The sequence below is a fragment of the Chrysoperla carnea genome, chromosome 5 (genome assembly GCF_905475395.1).
Source record: "Chrysoperla carnea chromosome 5, inChrCarn1.1, whole genome shotgun sequence".
Lineage (NCBI taxonomy): Eukaryota > Metazoa > Arthropoda > Insecta > Neuroptera > Chrysopidae > Chrysoperla > Chrysoperla carnea.
Genome location: NC_058341.1, coordinates 23,070,037 through 23,085,275, shown reverse-complemented (window position 1 = coordinate 23,085,275; position 15,239 = coordinate 23,070,037).

Sequence of the window (15,239 nt, the reverse complement as noted above, 5' to 3'; positions counted from 1 at the left end):
CCCTATAGTAGTTACACTGAACGTACAGAATGTAGTTTTTTCAATTGTGTATGTACTTTGAAATTAGTTGTGGTGAAGAAATTCAATCGCACGTAACGTAGAATTTTATTAAAATCGATACATGACTTCTGGAGTGTTTGTGGTTATTTTTTTTTTTTTTTTTTGCTTTCTTCAAAAGACATCAACAACTTGAGTTCAGTAATGGATAATAGCTACAGCTGCATCCGAGACGATCCAGATACTCTTCAGAGAGCTGCGTCTTCAGTACGGTAGTTGCCCGATGTCAAATTAGCCATATTACCCATTAAATGTAAAACTAGACTGGATACTCTAACAAAAATTGAAAGTGAAATTAGAATTGATTAAGAACCAATAAGTTATAAGCATTGAAAGATTTTTGTCCATCTCTTTTTAGCAAAACAAACATATATCTATATCTTTCTCTTTGTTTAGATAGAAATTTAAACGATCATATGCTGCACACTACTAAGGATTTAAAAATACAAGTTTTCTACCTGTAAAGTGAGAATTATTCACCGGAAATGATAAAAAAAATTTATCCAACATTCCCATTATTAGATGAGCAAAGAGAGCCTAAATGGCCGAACGGTCTAAGGCGCTAGTTTTAGAACGTAGGATTATTTAGACTTAGGTTGCGGGTTCGAAACCAGGCAGCGGCAGTGTGAACAATTTATAATTAATGGGAGTGCAGAATTGATCACATTGTCGTCGCTTGGATAAGAACGAAGTAACCGACTCCGCCCGCATCAAAAATGTAATTGTATATGTTTGTAATTGAATAAATAAAGATTAACAAAAAATGATGTGGGTGGCCTCTGTGATTAGGCATGCGTCACAAAAACGGAGGTTAAACCCCCATTATTATTATTATTATAGATGAGCAAAGATATAATTAAATTTGTGTAAGCAATATAAAAATTCTGGATTCAAACAAAAGTATAAAGGATACTTTCGACTTGTCCAAAGAATCCGCTCATAAGCTATATCCATAGAGTCAAGAGCACTCTGTATAAAACCACCACTCTCCTCGAATTTCATTACACTTTCTATGTGCCGTTCTAAAACATCCAACCTGTCTTATCAACGAACACACAAAACAGTTGTGTGAGTAATGAAACTATCAGTAAATATATCATCATATAAGCATTATATTATTCATATACAAAAAAATGTTGGTAATTTTTTTTATAACTTTTTTAAGTCAAGCGCATACCATTTATACTAATTTTTACAGTTCAACACTCTATTTTATAAATTGGATGGATAGAATGTGGATTATTTATGAGTTGTTTTTTATAATTTTTAAAGTTTTTTTTTTATTTTATTTTGAACTTTCATACACAATTATGGATATATTTAAAATAACATTGTAACTGAGAGTTTAATTTATGAATTGTATTTTATGTAGACGCTTAGTTTTTTTTTTTTGGTTTATGGTGGATGATACTTAGGCATATAGTAAAGCTCTAAGCAATGGCCACTTAATTCTCTATTATAAAAACAGTTCTGTATTCATCACTTTTTGACGCTTAACTATTTTTGTTTTAACCCCCGAATTAAAAAAGGGGTGTTATAAGTTTGACCGCTATGTGTGTGTGTGTCGGTGTGTTTGTCTGTCTGTGGCATGCTAGCGCCTAAACGGATTAACCGATTTTAATTATTCTTTATTTATTTTGTTTCATTTGAAAGGTAATTTAACGGAAAGTGTTCTTAGCTATGTGTCGAGTGCGAGCTTAGAGTTCTAATAAACTAAAAAATTGGCGATGATCTTCAAAATCGATTCAGTTTGTAAAAGGCATGACGTATAATTTTAACATATAAATAATTACTATGGAAATGAATGATCAAATAAACCTGGCTCAATTCATTTTGAAAATTTAAATGGTAAAATAAAAGGTTATTCAAAACAATAATTCAAAAGAACAAACTCAACTCAAAAATTTCATTTTCAATTAAAATATTTCCCAAAAATTTGCCCCAAAAAATGATGCTTCTCTAAGTATCCTTTTCATCTCATCTGATGTCCTTGACCATCACTTTGATATTGATTTAAGAAGGAATGTTATAAGTTTAAAATGATTATCTATGCGTCTGTGTGTTTCTCAGTGGCATCGTAGTCCTTAAACGGTCGAACCGACTTGATTGAGAACATTGTATAGCTAAGTTTCCAAAAATCGGTTTAAAAGGAAAAATGGCAATTGTCGGGGGTTTTTTAAATTTTGTCAATTTCACTTGTCTATTAGATGTTTCATTCACACTTTGGAATAGTATGTTATTAGTTACTATGGTCTCTTAAATCTCTTCTATATATTCAAAGCGTATTGAAATTCAATTTAAGCCTAGTATCTTAGTTCTATTTTTACTCACCGGTTGTCGTATGAAAAAATGATGATCACATTACGAATAGTCGACATTACTTTTTTATATTTTGGTCTCGTACACTAAATGTCAGCCATGTTTATTTTTAATTGTAAATAAAATATTGCTTTCTGTATAAGTTGTATCATATTATTGTAAATAAATATCAAATAATAATAATAGATACGAATGAGTTACTATAAAGATACTGGATATATATGCTTGTACCTTACTACATACCTACCCACTATATAGACAATAATAATAATTCATCAAAGTATTATCTGTTGTGTAATAATAAAAATATTGTATATAATAAATTAGTGTAATTTTTTTGTTATGTTACGTACACATATAAATTACAAAGATGTGCAATACATCAAATGAAATCTGACAAAAATCCGTTATTTATAACGACCACCATAATGTTTATATCTATATATATTTATGTATACAGAATGTACCGAAAGTCAAGTCAATTCCCTTAGAAGAGTAACGTGATATCGATAAAAGACATAGGGACTGCCGATAAAAGTGAAAACTTTAAAGTATAAAAATTTGAAATTTAATTATTTTAATTAAAAAAATCATCATCAATCTGGTTTTCATATCTATTAACACTCCGAGCAACAATTGTATGCATATTTATACGAATTTTTATTATTTAAATATATTACGGGCTGTACAAAATTATGGCAAAATTTAAATACAATTTAATTGAAATAACAATTAAAATACAATCATATTAGTGTTGCTATATACGCAGCACTAATGTTACACAATACGTCAGCTGTATAGCTTTAAATATTCTGCTATAAGCCGGCCGGAGCACGCACAGCTCCAAAAAAACTACACGATGTTGACGTTGAAATTCATAAAAGAAAAATTTCACAATCTAACAAATTTCCATTAAAAATTAAATATTTATTCTTATCAGTAATAACTCTTTAGCAAGGGTAAATTATTAAGACACTCTGTATATGTTATTATTATATATGAATATAAACAATATTTTTATTCATACCAAAGTATATTTTACAATAATAAGAATCACCAGAAGAGGCATGAAATAAGAACCAAAAGATATGCGTCCGTAAAAATATATTATTTCTAAAGTACACAATAATCACAGATGTAGTTAATAATATAAATGGACTTCATCGACTTACAAATGTTTTTATTCAAAATATTTTAATTTTTTTTCAACTTGACTTCGAAAAATGTTGCAAACAAATTAATTCGTCAAATAAACCAAATAAACCTATTTAGTGCGTATATTTTTTTCAAATTCAAATAGAAATTTTGATTCGAAACAATTTTTTTGTAAACCAAATGATTTTGATGAAAATCAAACCGAAATACTACCTACAAAGTTACATAAAAAGACAGCTGCATATCTTTGTTTAGTTGTCCATTTTTCAAAACAGTCAAAAATCATACCAAAGTAATTTTTAACGATAAATTTTATGGTGGCTTTAACTTTGACCTTGATTATAATCATTTGATAAGTTGATGACTTGGAAACTGCGAACAAGAGTCAATCGTTATTGAGCTTTACGAGGGGAATTTCAAATACATAAAATACATATTCAGATCACAGGTAAGAATGTGTTTTGATACTTAAGTTTGTGTATTAACACACTGTTTCCACAGAAATAGACTGTTTCCACAGATAAAATTGGTCATAGATGGTCTAAAAGGCGGCATAATTTTACTCCTTTTTAATGTGATTGATTCGATGCTAACGACTAGAAAAATGAGTCCCATTTGACGTATAACAGGTATTATTTGAAGAAAATATAAGATTCGAAAATAACATAAATCTGTCAGCCATTGGCTCTTAGAATAAAAAAACAACATGACGGTAAAGCAGGTTGCAGGATTAAGACATTTTATGTTAAACCATTTGGTAAATTTTTGTTTTCGAAATTTTATTTCTATTTTCAATATTTTTCGAACACTACCAACCTTTGACTAAATTTAAAAGTTATTTGAATAGTAGATTTAAGTAAATCAATAGTGGACCAAGTCTAAATTTCTTAAACATAACTTCTTACTCCATGATAATACATTGTCCCCGCTGCAACTACTTTCGCAAAGTAAATATAAAAATGTTTCAAATTCTACTGTAACTATTCTACAATTTGATTGTCACCAACTGTTGATTCAAAGTATCATTTCCTATATACTTTTGCATATAAAAACACAATATATATATCTTTACTCCATATATTTCAGATTTTCTTCAAATGTATTTTAGGAATCTATGAGGCATTTTATATACACATATATATGTCTAAGTAATACAAACATAACCTATATATACGCTTAAAAAAAATTCCTTTTTTAGGATTTATAAAGATATAAAAATGTCTAAGTAACATACTCGTTTTATTGATATTATACTGCGTAGATTACGACGATGTACGGCGATTGTGAAAGAAAAAAAATTTAGACCTGATATACACAACATAATAAAGATTGTATTTTTTTTAAATGTATATACGCTTTGAGTATTGACAATTCATTTATTAAACATTTGATGACCGTTCAGGAGTTTCTCAATGCAAATGTTGCTCACTGTGATAAAAAACTATCATTTCCCCCTCTCAAGAATGACCATTTTTTTTCAAATTTCTTCAAATACAAACTTTTTTCAAAGTAAGCTTGATAGTTTTGTCATAAAAGATTTCACCCAATTTCGCATCAATATATTTGCCACCTTCTATTCAACATAATTTTCATAGTAATTAATTCTTGTGAGATTTCTACGATAAATGTAGGGGATGGCATTTATTCGAAAAACATTTTTGAAGCTCAAAGCTTTCTAGTGCATGAAACTTTTTTGCATCAATTTTCTTTATTTTTAAACTGTAATAGAGATGAAGGCATTACAAAAATTGCTCTATATCTAACAAACTATTAAACATAGAAATCAACAAAATATTATAAGTTATAAAAAAGTTTATTTGATACAGTTCAGAACCCCAACGAAATTGGATACGAATAAAAACGGTAACATTTATAGTTCTAAGGAGATGCGATAATCATTGGCAAATGATAGAAACCTTGGCAAAAATGGTGGAAGCGGAATTAAAGTACGTACTATATCAATTCTGATAATGCACTATTTCGTTTATTTGCGCTTCCACCACATTTAGTGGTCAAAATTCAATTCTTAATTACAAATATTCAAGTTTTTTATCAAAATTTCTTTGCCTAATCCTTCCGGAACAAATTCTTGATACAACATTGTAAATTACATTGATATTGATTTACCTAATTATTATCCTTGACAGAAGATTTCCATATTTTATATAAACAATTTTCAAAAATACATTCTTAATTTCAGCCAGATATTACATTTTCTATTCGTCTCTATTTATAACGTTAACGCAAATAATAATAAAACAAAAATGAAATATAAATAAAAAAGTGGTTATATCGTTTTACTGGTGGAAAAAATAAAATACAGTTTATTAAATTATATTTTATATTTTTTATGAACATCATTAACATAAATAAAATACTCATTTTTATTTTTTGATGCGTTTTCTTTTGTAATTTAACATTACACGTTTGTCTTAGTGCTTATTTTTATCTAAAAATATATTTCAAAACAGCACAGATATGAAGTCAAATTATTTCAATCTTATGTTTAAAAATATTACAGCTAATAATGCGAGAGCTAGGTCATAAAAAATTCGAATTTACTATAGCTGATCATTTGAGGATTGGTTATAGTAATTATGTACGCACACATACTGCGGTCAGTCAAATGAACGATGGATGGGTCAGATATTAGCTATCGAAACGGTTATTATTCCGTGATATTTAAATTAACTCACTAAGGCTGAAAATTGTGATAGAGATTGTATATTGCATATAAATAATAGTTATTTTAGGAATTAAATTTTGAAAATTGAAATTGTGTATGTAAAGAAGAAGTTCTGTTTTTGCATGATACCTATGACAACACGCCGTATTCGTTTTTCCTTGGTAACATTGAAAAATGATGTAAGCAAAACTTAAGATGCGCTTGATTCGGTATACTCTCAAAGTGGACGCACTGCCTAATTTTTCTAATAATTTTTCTTGATAAATCTATATTCTATTGATGATTTTGATATAGTGCGGACGATTGTTATTCATATTTTCTAATTTAAAACACATTTTTGATGCCAATAAACACTGGTCAAGCACTCGTCAAACACAAACCATTGTTTTTGATGAATGCAAATTTTATATGTTCAAACTCGGTTATAGTTGAGTAAATTAAAATTTTGAGCAAAACGACTTTGTTTTGCTTTTGATTATACAATTTTCTTTTAATCTCGTTTGAAGTTTTTTTCTTCCAATTTAGTTGGTGCTAACTCGCACTACTGATAGCTGTGTAAGAATATAAGCTCGTTATAAGTTTCCTCTATTATGTTCGGTTATTCGTTTGAAAAGATAATTCTAATATTTTCCATTCTTTTTACATTTTATTCAGTGCGCCTATGGTATACAACCGTATTTTCGAAACATTAGCTCAGTTTTAGTGTATTCGTTAAGGTTAGAATGTAACCGTTGTTGAATCTATTCAGACTTCGAAAAGTTACATAGAAGGGAGATGAGATGAACTGAATGAAAAGTACCAATACACATATATACACAAATCAATACTATTATCATTATATTGTATGTAAGGCCATTATATTGATGTCTTATTTAAAGATGATTCTCTTCGTTCGATCGCTCATTATTTGCTGCATATATACAACAAGTATATCATCATATTATTTTATATACATAGGCATAACTATTGAGGAACAGTATAATACAAGTCCGGAAATGAACGGAAGTCGTACTCGTCAGAGAAAGGTCAGCACTAAGTTGTTACTTTATATACAGGAGTATGATAAAATATACCTTTAGTATTGAATAAGTCTGAATGTGGGTGTATATTATGTTCTCTCGATATCTTTATTTTAGAGATTTTTGCAAATTCAACTAACTATACGAAGGATACCGTAAATTTAAGATGAAATTTGGATTTTGATTAAAATTTCTTGAAAGTCTAGATATAGTTTTGGCATCCTGATCAAAATTCTAAATGGTTGGAACCTTAAAAGCATCCATTAAATATTCAAAATTTTAATTTCTCTTTATACAGGGTGTTTTTTTAACTTGACGTATGCGTGAAATGCAAAAAATAAGTTTAATCGAAGAAAATTCTTCAAACGAAAAATGTTAATCAAAGACGTACATCTTATACGAGCAAAGTCAAAACTGGCATACATCAGACGAACACTGTAAAAGTAAATATATAAAGTTTTTCTATATAAAAACACAAACATCTTTTGTTTGAAAAGTTTTTTTGTAAAAAGAATAGTTTAAACAGTAATTTATGGCAAAAATACCCTATAACACACAATACACCTATATGAAACTGCATATCATAGCTTTTTTGCGCTTTTCTTCATTCAATTTGAACAAAAATGGTCTTTAGAAAAGAAAACAACTTTTATTGGAAAATTTTTTTCTAAGAGTGCCGTAATTCCATAGAAACATACGAGAAAACAATTTTTTTGCAAAAATTTTCAGTTTGTTTTTGTTTGGTTTGCGACGGTTTGCGAAAAAATGTTTCGAACAAAAAATGTTACCTATTTAATCAATAATTACTTTCTAATTAAGTCTTCATCTAACACTTACCAGGTTTGGAATAGGGTAAATTTTTCATTTAGCCTGAAATCCTGAGTCAAATATAACATTTGTTGCTTGAAGAAATTACATTAATTAAATTTATTTTTCAAGTTTTAAGCAAATATCAACTTAAAAAAGACATTCTGCTATATGAAGGAAAGAAGCTGTTTTAAATCACTCTTTCAAGAGTAATTTATCATTCAAAAGGCCAAAAATAAGTTTTACTTATTTTTTTACAGAAATGGATATATATTTTTATTAGAAGTGTTTATCGGCCATCAAAACTTTGTGTCGTAAAAGCTTCACGAAGCTCACGCCTGTGATATATCAAGCAGAAAATCTCCGCAATGCCCCTTCCAGTTGATAAATACCCCTTTATTTAAAATTTCCTAATTTATATCAAAATTCATAAAACTAATTTTTTGCATTTTTAAGCATTACCCTCTTAAATGAATGGTTTCATACCGTTCTTGTCCTTATACACAAAGGCCAAACCTGGTCAGCACAGTTTTATTAATTTGGGCATAAAATTTCCATTGCTAATCGATTTTGATGTACTTTTCCGAGAACACTGTGTATATTATGAGCACATGAAATAATATATGAATACAGAGAAATCTGTAAAGCTAAAATGATATAGATATAAACTAGGGGGCCACATGAAATAAAATGTGTCGAGATTGTTGTGTTCTAGTCATTGACGCGTACACAGGAAGCATATGCCACACAGTTTTCTCTGTGCCATGCTACCATACTATGTTACTACAACACCATCGTCATCATCATCGAACCTTGTTCGAATGTTGATGGTAACATATTGTAATGTTAGAATCGTTCAATAATCATCAAAATTTTTCGACGAATAATATTGTTATATTAAAATATATCACCGTACCGCACATCATCGCCGTCGAGTTATAGACCGACAGATAACAACACTTTAAATTATCTTTTAAATTAATGTCTTCAATTGATTGACCTTCACTGGCCTTCAGTTATTTTAAAACAAATGAAAACAAACAATTGACTGAGTTAATTGTTGAAATGCCATGCATAGTCAGTGTTGATTTCTTTATCACATTACACATACAAACATGTGACACATACATAACTGATAATCAAGTATAGTACATATTATAAAATTTCCGCCTAATTGGCGCTCTCACGGGTAAACAGTGATGTTTACGAAAAAATGTTTCAAACAAAAGTTGTTTAATTTTTGATAAGGAACATTTTTACATTCTTTTGCTCTTCTATCTCTAACGGTTTACAAGATGGGTCCTACGGATCCAAGACCCAATTGACCTATGATGCTCATTTACGAACTTGACCTCACTTTTTACGTCCTGTAAAAAGTTCGCTGTAAAAATTTCAGCTCGATATCTTTTTTCGTTTTTGAGTTATCGTGTCCACAGACGGACGGACGGACGGACAACCGGAAATGGACTAATTAGGTGATTTTATGAACATCTATGACAAAATTTTTTTCCTAGCATCATTATTTTTAAGCGTTACAAACTTGGGACTAAACTTAATATACTATGTATATTTCATATATGCATGGTATAAAAACTAGTACTAAATTCCTGTATCTACCCTACTAAATTGCCACGGACACTAAAACCAGTTCGAGTGTGTAGCACGTAAGAGAATGGTGCAAACTTTTGTTTGAAATAATTTAACATCGAATTTTTCGCATTATTGAAGTTACTTGTTAATCAGGATCGTTCAATAAGATAGACAGTTACAGACACTGAAACTGTCTGTTTCAGTGCGTTAAAGATAGTCAAATATATAAAAGTAGTAATATCTTACGGTACAACCCTGTACAATAAATAATATTCAAACATAAATTTTCTTGTGTCTCATACCTATGAACTATTTTTTAGCTTTAATAATCAGGTTGGGAATTCAGATTGGGAAACTTGGTACATAATATACAATAGCTATATGCTTACCTTAATGGCTGACATAAGCTTATTGAACAATTTTGAGGGTTGTTGGCTGCCGGTCCATTATAGTTGTTCAATATGAATATCGCATCTCTACAATATATTATATTATTTTGATGGTTGATAATATACAGTTATCTTTTTTATTGTGTTTCTTTTTTTATGTGGGAAAAAAGGAAGGTAAAGAAAAAAAATATTTAATATTGTCATCAGTTCTTGTCATGTCAATATTAAACGCAATATCCGTGTTAAAAAAATGTGTTTTTATTTATCGGGTGGATCGAAGTGATTTCTGGTTAAGTTTTTGAAAGTCAGTTATTGTTTTCATCCCGAAAATTCAAACCAAAAGTTTCTCATCAGTTTAAAAAAGTCATTGGTAAAATACACTTTTGGAGATTTTTGTGTGACTTATCTGAATAACCATAATAGGAGTGTTTTTTGCATGCATCTTGGATGTTCTTCACGAGATTTGACTATGCAAAAAGCTGAAAACTACAGGATATGAGTATTTTGTTTTTTAAATAAGTACAGTGGGTTTTTAATTTAATTTCTAGAATAATTCGAAATACGCATGAATAAACCGATGAAAAATTTTCAATTTAAGGATAAATGGTCCACCCAATACATACATATATTTATTTATTTTTTTGAGGATTTTCAATACATAAATTACAATAATATATGTGTTTTTCATAAAGTGAAATTTTCTTTTTTCACGACCCAACAACATAAAACACTTTATGTGTCATTTACTCCTTTACTACTATTAGAGCTTAGTATTCTCTAACTGAATCTGAAGAATCTCTGACGCCTTTCCATCAAATTCACCAATTTTTGTACTAAAATTGTGCTTGTAAACTAAGTATCGTCTTGTTTTTAAACCAGTCAAGTTTACTTTTCAATCGTGTAGACAGTGGCTAATTTTTCCAGTCAACAAGCCAGTTGAAACAGCATTTAGCCAGCACACAAATTTGACAAGAGTTTAGTGTTTTTGAGCTGCTGGCTTACACTTATACTGTTTCTTTAATTCAAACATTGCGCAAACTGATGAATTTGTGTCAGTGGAATTTAACTGGCTCGAATTTCATATGCTCTTATAAATAGCAGTGACTTTATACTAATCCAGGAAAATAAACCAAGCTAGTTCCTGAGATATTAAGATTTAAAGTTGGATTTTATGTAATTTGAGACTGAAAATGAAGATTTCGAAAAATATCTCGATAACTTGAACTTTTTGCCCTCTATTATTGATCTTCATTCACAAAAGAATGTTTTGTTTGTCTTGATCGACCATTCCTTGAACCATGATATCATTAAACATGGAATTTATACGAGAGAGCAAAAAGTTCTAATAATGGAGATGTTTTTCGCAATTTTCTTTTGCAATCTCATATTCCATAAAATATAACTTTAGTACCCGGAATGAACTAAATTGATTCACTTTCTAGATTAATTTTAGGCCACTGCTATTTATAAGAGCAAATCAAAAATCGAATGAGTATAATTACAGATTTTATTATACTAAGATATGACTCTTGACGCCCTATTAGTTCTGTTAGTTAAGGCGTAAAAAATTAAGTCCGCGGTATGCTTAAGGTAGGTTTCGATTCCCGCCGTCGCAACAAAATTAATTTAATTAATAGTTGTGATAGGCTGGTGTAGTGCATGGTATATGCATGAAGGAGATGCACTCAGCCTATGGATATGAGGAGCTAATAAATGAAATTATCAGCGTAAAGGTGGTAAAACACATAGATGGTATCACAATGGGCTCTATACCCTAAGTGTGTTCTTCGTGGCCAGCCAATATAACCTAACCTAACCTAAGGTATGACTCGCATTCGCACAACATACAAAAAATACTAATAACAATCTGATGAAAAAAAATCATATAAATCCATCACCGAATTGAATAATTATGACATAATATATCTAGATTACGGCAATAAATAAATTTATTATGATAGACATATATTTATTTATAAATATAAGAATGATGAAATTTCATCACAAATAAATCTATTCCATGTACAATAAAAAAACACAATATATTTATAACATTTTTTAAAACGAATATGAAATTTTTTAAGCCATTTTAACACGAAAATTATTTATAATGAAAGATAATTTGAAAATTGTCCCTCTATACTACAAATGTCATCACATTTATCACACACAATAAGTGTTAACTCATTTCAGCACTCACCCTTGAAAAACAAAAACCGGTTTTTTAAATAAAAAAAAATTTATATATAGAGCTTTAGCAAATAAATAATATAAATATGAGACAGAAAACCTGTTGAAAACTAATGGTAGAAGGTCGAGTATTAGAACAAATTCGCTATAAAAAATAATGCGTTTTTCAAGAATTTTACACATTGTGAAGACTTAGTCTTAGATTGAAATCTACTATCTTTCTGGAAAATTCCAACTAGGCTCTACCATCTTCAAAAATATTTAGGGTTAATTTCATTACAACTGTTTTCTTCATGTTTGAGCGTGCATGATCAAGTAATTTCAGGAAAACAAATTAAAAAATATATATTTTCAATTATGATAGTGCCTTAAGAAAGAATAAAATTTTTCGATACCTTCAGTTATTATCAAAATAAAGAAAATTGAAAAATTTAGAAAATTTATTGCTATTTTTCATCTACGTCTATAAAAGTATAATAAAATTAATTATCAAAGTTGAAAATGCGATAAAAATAATTTCAACTCTAAATCTACCTTGCTCGTATGGATGTAGACACTTGTATTTTTTCACTTTTGCATCATTTCTATTATGCTTATTTTCTATTAACAAATTTTTTTAATTTGTCTTCATTCGTTCCTTGGGAAAATTATCAAAAACTTTCAAAATATGTCGTTATTTGAGATTTCTTCATATCAGCAAAATATTTTATACCAGTTTTCAATGATTTTTGATGAAAAATAAAATGCAAGGCTAGTAAAATGATCATAATTGAAATTTAGCTTCAGGAAAAAACAAAAGTTATTTGCAAAAAATTTGGGATGGAAAAGGCTCAAAACAATATACTGAGCGCGATATATGGTATCACGCAGAGGATGTTGTATAAACCTGTACATAAAATATATTACATAGTCCAGGCCTATTTTCCATACAACATGTCAAAAAAATATTTATGTTTGATAATATAATATTTTGGTATCTCGTTTTGTTTTTGTTGTTGTTGGTTTATAGATTCGGTTTTATTATAACATAAATATTTTTGTTTTGGAACAGATTAAAATAATATAATTTCTGTGTATTGTTTTTGGGGATAAAATTTATGGTACCTATATTGTTGTTGCATGCTTTTTTTTTTTGTTCTGTTCTGGTGATATAAATGGGTTGTACATTTATCATATTTTACAAAATTTATATTTTGATAATTTGAAGTTAGATATAAAACGCATGTAATAAACTAAATATAAAAAAAAAAACTGCGGAAATATAAACATCAATAATATTAATTTAATATTATTGTTTTGACTTTTTTTTTATAAATAGTTTCAATTATTCATTTAAAAAAATTTAATACTTGTTGAAATTATTCGAAAAAAAAAAATTTGTAATGAAAAGTTCAAATATTAAGTACGTCATGGAAAAGTGAAAATAAACAATTTGTAATGGTCTGAGAGACGGTATAATCGATTTTCATCCATTTGATAAGCAGTTGAGAGTTTTGCAATTTTGAAATTCGGTTTTAAGCCACCGGATGATATATGGCAAAATGATTTTCCTAACAGTATTGAGAAAGGAAATTAGTAAAAATGAGTATATTATTTCTACTCTTTTTATGCAAATTAGTATATGTAAACATTTCCAATTCAATTGGATAAAATCCATAGACAATTTAAAAACAACGAGACAACGCAAGCTACAAAAATTAAAATTTGATTTTCGCAAATGAATGAATTATATGAAACACACTAAATCATACTAAAAAAAAGTGTAGTAGCAAAACAAATTGTGTGCTATAAAAACATACATAAATTTCCAAATAAACTTTGTAGTACATACTAAATATAGGTATACACTCTATTACGTCATAATATACGTCATCATAGCCTTGTGCGAACAACAGAGAACTATAATAACACGATATTGACATTAAAAAAAAAACAAAATTTATCTACATTATAAATGAATTTTTAATAACATTCAATAAAAAAAATTGTATGTATTATGGTGTTCTTTATAAAATTATAACTACCTTTTTTATAAAATTTTATGGGGCAAAGTTCATTCTTTAATGAATTTATTAATTAAATGGGGATTATATAATTAAAAATCAAAGTGCTGTTTTTGAAGACAATAGAATTGGTATTTGTTACAAGATTATTTTGTGATTTCGGGTGAAATTTCCTTTTGGCTGTAATTCATTTCCAAATCCTAACTTCCAAGAAAATTGTCTCCTCATTAATGAAAATTTGGTTTAGCTTGTTTATATCCAAGCTTTCAGAATACCACATTTTCTGAACAAACTTTAAGCAAGCATTTGATAGACAAATTATGCATTATGCTATTTTTCGATATTTGCAGTTTGCAGTCGATCCTTGTGGTTTTGATTTACAAGCTTAGATAAACCTTTAACAGTTTCTTCTTAGGCATGAACCGATATAGATACATATCGGTTATTTTCTTAATGGGCAGTTTCCCACTCAAATGAAAGAAGAAGTATATATAGATAGTCTAATTTACATAAAGAAGTATCATCTCGTAAAGTATCTACTGTACCGAAAGTCATGACATCGATTGTTAAATTATCTGAGGAACACCTAATTGTTATATTTAAATCCTTCCAGTAGCTACAACTATAGTGAAATAATATAAGTTTTACGTTTTCATAATCAAAAAAATTAAATGCACCACTCTAAGTGCTTCAGAAAGCACTATATTAATTTTTTCAAGAGATTTTTCCATCTTTTTGAAATAGTTTAATCATAATTTTAGACATTAGTTATTTTGCTTATTAGAACGAAGTAATACTTTATAGTGCAGCTCTTCTTTTTTGTTTTCTAATCTGTGTTGAATAACCTTTACATAACTAAATTTTCAATTCTAATACAGTTGTTAAAATGCGTAGAGTATTCGAAAGAAAGATTGTGGTGATAGAGCAAAGAAAGTTATTTACATCCTACTTAATTAACAACAATATGAGCACTCGACTGCAAACTTTTACATGCTTAGAGTGAAATTTCTCTTCTCTACTTTCA